Source organism: Eptatretus burgeri, chromosome 12 (assembly GCF_056783735.1).
Source record: "Eptatretus burgeri isolate ZD-2024b chromosome 12, Ebu_testis_v1, whole genome shotgun sequence".
Taxonomy (NCBI): domain Eukaryota; kingdom Metazoa; phylum Chordata; class Myxini; order Myxiniformes; family Myxinidae; genus Eptatretus; species Eptatretus burgeri.
Window position 1 is genome coordinate 14,869,507 of NC_140972.1, and position 7,296 is coordinate 14,876,802.

General features: G+C 44.2%; 1 long non-coding RNA gene across 1 annotated transcript; it reads left to right on the top strand.

Annotated features, from left to right (window-relative positions):
- Window positions 1-4,278: 4,278 nt before the first annotated feature.
- On the top strand, window positions 4,279-6,089 carry LOC147015143 (uncharacterized). Its single transcript, XR_015050098.1, has 3 exons — window positions 4,279-5,332; window positions 5,586-5,643; window positions 5,933-6,089. It is a non-coding gene; the product is annotated as an uncharacterized LOC147015143 (long non-coding RNA).
- Window positions 6,090-7,296: the final 1,207 nt, after the last annotated feature.

Here is a 7,296-nt window from a genome sequence, read left to right on the forward strand (position 1 = left end):
CTCCTCTCCAGTCTCGCCCCCTCCCCCTGCTCTCTCTGCGATTTGTCCCCACCACATTTCCGCAGGGCGCTCAAGTTCCCCCAACAACCCCCTTCTGGTAAAATTACTAAAATCACGAATCACTGCTCACCTTCACTCTTTCATTTCTCTTTTTTCCCACCTTTGGAATAAACTCCCTCACTCTATTCAATCCCATTCTTCCCTCCAGGCCTTCAAATCAGCTGTTCACCACCACCTCTTATCATCCCCCATCCAAATCCTCGATCTTTTCTACTCCCGTTAATCCACTCCAAGCCCACCTCCTTCAAATTTCCTGCTTTCCTTCCTGAAAGTCTCTGTGATGTCCATCTTCTATTCCCCATGTTCCCCATCCCATCCCTCTCCCGAGCTCAGATCTCCTAATGTCTCTGTTCCCCACTGTTTTGTCCTTCCCACTCCCTCCCCTCTTCTCTCATGCCCCCCTTGCTGTGTGTTGTGTTAGCTCTCACACGAGCCTCGACAAGGTATACAAAATAAAAAATAAAAAATATTTGATTTGTGGCTGTTTGTGGTTGGGAGCTTTGTTGAAGGGGGGCGATATCAGTCGAGAGAATTCAAAAGCAAATTTGTTGCTCAGTGAATGAGCACTTCTAGCAGTTCGAGGTCACCAACAACACCCCCACGATACACCCTGTGATTAAATAATTGAAAGTCTAAAGAATCCTCTCCACTGGAGGTTTCAGCTTATTTCGATTCAGAGGAAACCAAACATACACGTTCATTATAGAGGAAAGGTCTGCATTGCAAAAGCCCTAACTCAAGCACTTACAGCAAGCAATTGGACAGGTATACAATCACCTGCTGTGCAACACATTGCCAAGTGTGTTGTTTTTGCCAACTGCCTGAGGCATGATCACTCCATGGCAATGATCTGGGTGCTCGACTGCCCTTTTCAAGATGGACCTTATTGTAATGGTCGGTGTGGTATAAAATCTACCTTTTGCCAATCAATCCCAAACTGGGATTTTTGTGCAGTTTCAGCACCTCCACCACTTTTCATCCCCATTTCCCCCAAAGTGTGCCTTGGTTCCATCGACTCATCCTATGGATTAGCACCTTTATGAGTCAATGAGTGAGTCAATTGATGAACTGCTACGTCATCATCATCATACCATACATGCTCTTTACACACTGTTGGTTCTGCCAATGCAGTATCTCAGCGGGCTGGCGGGTAATCTTGAAGGTATGCACACTCACCTATAAGCTCTCAAGCCTGCGTTTGAATCCCGACCCAGCTATAAACTGTCATCCCGGTGTTTTACAGGCAGGGGGATTCATCACCGCGTGTGCCATCCTTTGGACGGGCGTTAAACTGGGTATCCCCTCTGCCGGAATTCCTTGGTGGACATTAAAAGTCCTATGGTATCCTTCGCGAAGAGTGCATGAGCTATCACCAGCACCCTGAACAAATTGCAAATTCCTGTCCTCACCTACCGAAGGCGTTGCATCAGCCATACAGCCATGCCCTCAATGATGTGCACTGGCGCACCTGTAGTCTTGTGCTGCAAACGAAAGAAGAAGTGTTCAGCAAGGGTCCTGCTGGGTAGTTTGCTCTTGCCTTCCCAGGAGTCAGTCAGGGCAGGAATTTCGAATTTGTTCAGTTTATCAGTGATACCTCATTCACCCTTTGCGAAAGACACTGTGGGATGTTCTACGTCCACAGAGCATCAGTGCCGGTAAACGGATCCTCTCGCTTAATATCCATCCGAGGAAAGGCACACATTGATGAATGGCCTTGCCTGAAAAAAACATCACTGACACTTTATAGCTGCGTCTGGATTCAAAACCAGACTGGATAGTGCAAAGGTGACTACAACATGTGTCTAGACCTTGGGCCGAAGCTATGCCAGCCCAATTTTAAAACGCAGTATATATTGCACAAGCAGCTTGCTTGCGTCCATGTCCAATGAATGCCTCAAATTTGCTGAAGTATCTGCGAACAATTACAATGATTACAAGGAAATTATGCGCATGAGGAGGCCATTCGGCCCATCATATCTGTGCCACACTTATAACAGATTTAATAAATCCGTCAATCCCCTTTCCCTTCGTGTGCAGCCTTTTGGCTGCTGCACTGGGTATTCATTTCACCGACATTGGAAGGATGACAAGCTGAATCAACCCACTGGTGTTAATTGAACGGTACGGGGCTTGAACTCAGGACTCTCGGATACTAAGCCACCACCCGAACCGCTAAGGCAACACCAGGCTATTGGAGCGTCAGCGTTAATTGATGAGCGTCAGCTCTTTGAGGTTAGCCTGCTCTGAAATCCCCATGTGAGTACGTAGGAGACCATTTTAGTGTAGAAGATAGTAGAAAAATCGTGCAAATTATGATACAAGCATCAAATTTGGCATTTCTGTTCTGCAGGGCTTTCTGATCAAATCTGCCCGATTGGCCATTTGAAATCCAAATTTTTCGAAATTTGGATTTTCAAATGGCCAATCAGGCAGATTTGATTAGAATCCCCTGGAGAACAAATGTGCCAAATTTGATGCTTGTATCATCATTTGCACGATTCCTCTCAAAAATTGCTGTTATCTGCCCCACTATTTATCCTGCTGTCGATGCACTACCATAAGAGAGATGCCTGTCCGTCAGTGTCACCATTTTTCTCAGAGATGGCTAAACGGATCTTCGTCAAACATGCAGAGGTTCATCAGTGAGTCACAGGGAGTGTTTTAGCCAAAAAACATCTTTTGTAAATTTTAAAACCCCCAAAAAGGTTGGATTTGTTTTTCTTTAATTGCTTGGTGGTGCCAAAGGCTTTGTAGCTATGTGAAAGGTAATATTACATGATCCTCCACCCCCATTCCTTAGTTGGTGTAGGGAAATATTTTAGAACCCCCACAAAAAAATATTCAAAAAATAGATATTTAAAAAAATGCCAACAGGATTAGAACAGCACCAGGCAACGCTGGGGACCCCTGCTCGTATTAAATTAGCCAATTCTCTGTATGTGTGTATTTGTGCGACGTGTATGTCTGAAAATCATAGAAAAAAAGACAATGATGGGCCGATCACCACCAAAGGTTGCATACCTGCTGGTAGTATCCAGGGTCTGGTCATGATCAGAAAACAAAATCCAACCCCCCCCCCCCTTTACGAAGGGGTGGAGGGTCGGAAGACTTCTTACAATTTTCGCCTGTACACAATGCCAGTGCAACTGGTTTACGTCACCCTGCTGCAGACTGGGGGGGGGGGGAGGGAGGGGGGCATTATTATGCCTTGGCAGAAAATATATTTGCACCACCTCCCCGACTATCCCCCACCTCCAAAACTACCCCCCCTCCCTAGGCTGCTCCCAAAGGGAATAGGTGTTATCCACGCAAGTGAAGTACAACGACAGTTGAATCCCTCACCTTCAGTTACATCATCGCAGGCACCACCTGGGCGCCCATCTCCCTTCCACATACTATTAATGCCAATTTGTCTACCAAGATAAGATGTTCATCCGTAAAAATCACGATGTTCTCTTCGAACATCAAAATCATTCAGCTGATATGATGTGCAAGCTCTTTCCTGAGCCTCAGACCACCTAATGAAGATAACCCCTCCATGAAATAAATTTTCCCACGCTCCAACGCCCGTTCCACCACAAGCTGCTGCTACAACTGCTGAATACGGTGAGACTCGAGAGTTAGGGGAAGACAAAATTTCACCTGAAATGATCAATGTCCCAAAGAATTGAGAACCCCAATCAAGACTTATGGTGTGGCATTAGATATTTTGAACAAGCCCATCATGTTCTGAGTGGGTGCCTGTTCTACTCATGTGAGTAGGGAAAGAATACTGGTTCTGGCTCACTTTTCCCCATGTAAATGAATGGGGGATTTTCAGCCATGAAATTTTTCTTTTTTTTCCCCTGAAAAAATAAATCCCCTTTTTAGCCCAAGGTATATTTATTTGTCTCCCCTTTTAACCTGGAGCCTGGTGTTGGCTTAGTGGTTAGGGTGGCGGCTTGGGATCCCAGGGCCCTGAGTTCAAATCCCGTTGGCTGCTGAATTAACACCAGGGGGTTGACTCAGCCTGCCATCCTTCCGAGGTCGGCGAAATGAGTGCCAGTGTACTGGTCCCGGTGTATGCCCCGGTTAGAATAGGTGTACCATATCCCTGTGTGTCGTAAGAGGCGACCAGGGTTGGTGTCAGGAAGGGCATCCGGCCATAAAACATTGCCTCAAGAAAAGCCAAACCCCTGCACAGCAGGGAAAAATGGCTGTAAAAACGGTCATTTTTTATTTCCCCTTTTAACCTAGGGGCTCTCTATTCAAATAGCCCATACAACAAGATAAAGATTTGTTAAAGGTGATTCGAAAGAAATATCTGAAACGTCTAAGCCTCGGGGCACTCTTTATCAAATAACCAATGCATATTGTTTAGCTCACTCATTGAACCTATAAACATTTGTTCATTCTCAAATTCCTTCAATAGTTTAATTTTCTTTGCACAATAATCCCCATCTAAAATATTGAAAAACAAAACATTTGAATCTTTATATTTTTTAAGATACCCCTTTTGTGCCATTACGAAATGATAAACTTCTCTTAATGATCTCATCTGACCACCTCCTGAGTTGCAAATCATTTTTGTACATAAACCATGCCAGAAAAAAGTTTTGTTTCAAATGTTTTCAGTTCATGCCGTGAAAATGAGGAAGTGTTTTTTTGACACGGCCGTGCTGTGTGAATGAGGAAGTGGTTTTGGACTGTCATGCTGTGAAAAAATAGGAACTATTCTGTGAGACAAGGTCTCGTGTTTATATTTTATCTCAGAACACGAACTGAAAACATTTGAATCAAAACTTTTATGGCGTGGTTTATGTCCAAAAACGATTTGCAACTCGGGCGGTGGCCAGATGAGATCATTAAGAGAAGCTTGTCATTTCCTGTGCCCACACCCAATGATTAAGCAATTTCCTCATCGTTGCTTTATAAGCGGTTCGCCAGACAAAGTTTCTGCCAGACGGAATTTTCATTTTTACAACTGAGGCATGGACGATATTTCTTCCGATGAAGCCAACAGCCCACTACAGAGTTGGTAAGTTTGTGTATGCTTTTCTCTTTGAACGATGAAGCAAATGATTATTAATTAAATCATGATAATTCTGATATATATATATTTTTTCCCTGACAGGGCATTGGAAGAAATTGAGTTCACATATCACGACGTGGTTCATGAAATTAATACTCTTATTGAAGAGATCAATGATTTTAGAAGAGAATTGAAAGACATTTTCAATGAGTGGCATGAAGTCTTATCACGTCCTCTCATCTCGAAGGAATTAAACCAATGGTGAGACACGTGTGTGTGCCTCTCTCTCTGTCTGTCTTTCTACCTACCTCTCTCTGCTCTTATTGAAGAGGCCAATGATTTATAATGACTGGTCTCTGATCTCGAATGAATTAAACCAATGGTGAGGCACGTGTGTGTGTGTCTATGTGTGTGTGTATGTGTGTGTGTGTGCGTGCGTGTGTGTGTGTGTGTGTGTGTGTTGCTTTCCCTGTCTGTCTCTTCATCTATACCCTTGACTTATTTTTTTTTTCAGCACTATCGCACAACATCAGCTGTTGAAGCAATCTTGTACAACACATGATTTTCTGGAGGTAAATATTTCTGAATTATTATTAATATCACTCGTACAACACATGATTTTCTGGAGGTAAATATTTCTGAATTATTATTAATATCACTCTCTCTTTAGAATGTCGCCTTATGTTGGTTGCATCATTAGTTTGGACGTGGTTTTGTCAGTACACTGGAATTCATTTTATTGACCTTGAAAGGATGACAGGCTCCTGGTGTGTTAATTCAGTGGTCAACGAGGCTTATTCATATTACCATGTAATTATCTTTATAGAACCTAATTATTATCCACTTTTTGTTTCAAAACAGAATATGGTGTCTGAGTTTCGAAATCACAAGGCATCTGAAGAAGATTGCTGGGAAAGATTGTACATTCTCGCAAATGAATATTTAATATTTTCAATATTAATAAATTATATTTGTTTTGTTTACAATTACTTGATTCTGAATTACAAGAAAAGAATAAAAGAGATGTAAAGGGGGGTTGGGGGGAGGGGGGAGGGGGGTAGGTGCGCTCCCCAATGACCCATCACCCCCTCATCCCATCCCTCCCCTCCCCATGTGTGTGTGTGGGGAAGGGTGGGGGTGGGATGAGGGAGGTGGTGGGTCAAAGGTGGGGGCGCACAGGGGGATGAGGGGGGTGGGGCTTGTGTGGGCGGGGCTTGTGTGGGCGGGGCTTCGGTGGGGGCTTGTGTGGGTGGGGTGTGTGTGGGAGGGGCTTGTGTGGGCGGGGTGTGTGTGTGTGGGTGGGGCTTGTATGGGTGGGGCTTGTGTGGGCGGGGGTTTATGTGGGTGGAGCTTGTGTGGGAGGGGTTTATGTGTGTGGAGTTTTTGTGTGGAGCTTGTGTAGGCAGGGCTTATGTGGGAGGGGTTTATGTGGGCAGGGTTTATATGGGCAGGGGTTTATGTGGGTGGAGCTTGTGTGGGAGGGGTGAATGTGGATGAGGCATATGTGGATAAATGGATGGGTGGAGAGATGGGGGATGGGTGGATGAGTGGAGCTTGTGTGGATGGGTGGATAATTTTTTAATTAAATAAACATGTTGTGTGTGTGGGGAACTAATTAACTAATCACTAATTATGTGAATATGATGAATATGGGTGGAGCTTGTGTGGGGTTTGTGTGTGTGGAGCTTGTGTGGAGTTTTTGTGTGGAGGTTGTGTGGAGCTTGTGTGGGGTTTGTGTGGGGTTTGTGTGGGGTTTGTGTGGGCGGGGCTTGTGTGGGCGGGGGCTTGTGTGGGTGGAGCCAAAAAGGGGCGGAGTCAAAAATTTCAATTTATTGGAGCTTGTGGGGGGTGTGTGGTGGGGTTTGTGTGGGGTTTGTGTGGGCGGGGCTTGTGTGGGCGGGGGCTTGTGTGGGTGGAGCCAAAAAGGGGCGGAGTCAAAAATTTCAATTTATCTTTGTCTTTTGTAATTCCTGTGAATAAAATGAACCTAAAATCTCTTCCCCTTCCAAATCATATATCTTATAAGTCCAAGGAACCGTATCTATTACATCAACAATTTTAAAAAGCTCGTTGGTCCATCTTTTCGTATAACCTTTTTCAAAATGAGATTTCCACTTATATATTCTTACGATATCACCAACTTTGAACTTAGGTTTTCTGGCATTAATCTCTTTTTCATATTTTAATTTTGTAAATGTTTCTGATGGCTTCATATTTGTTGACGT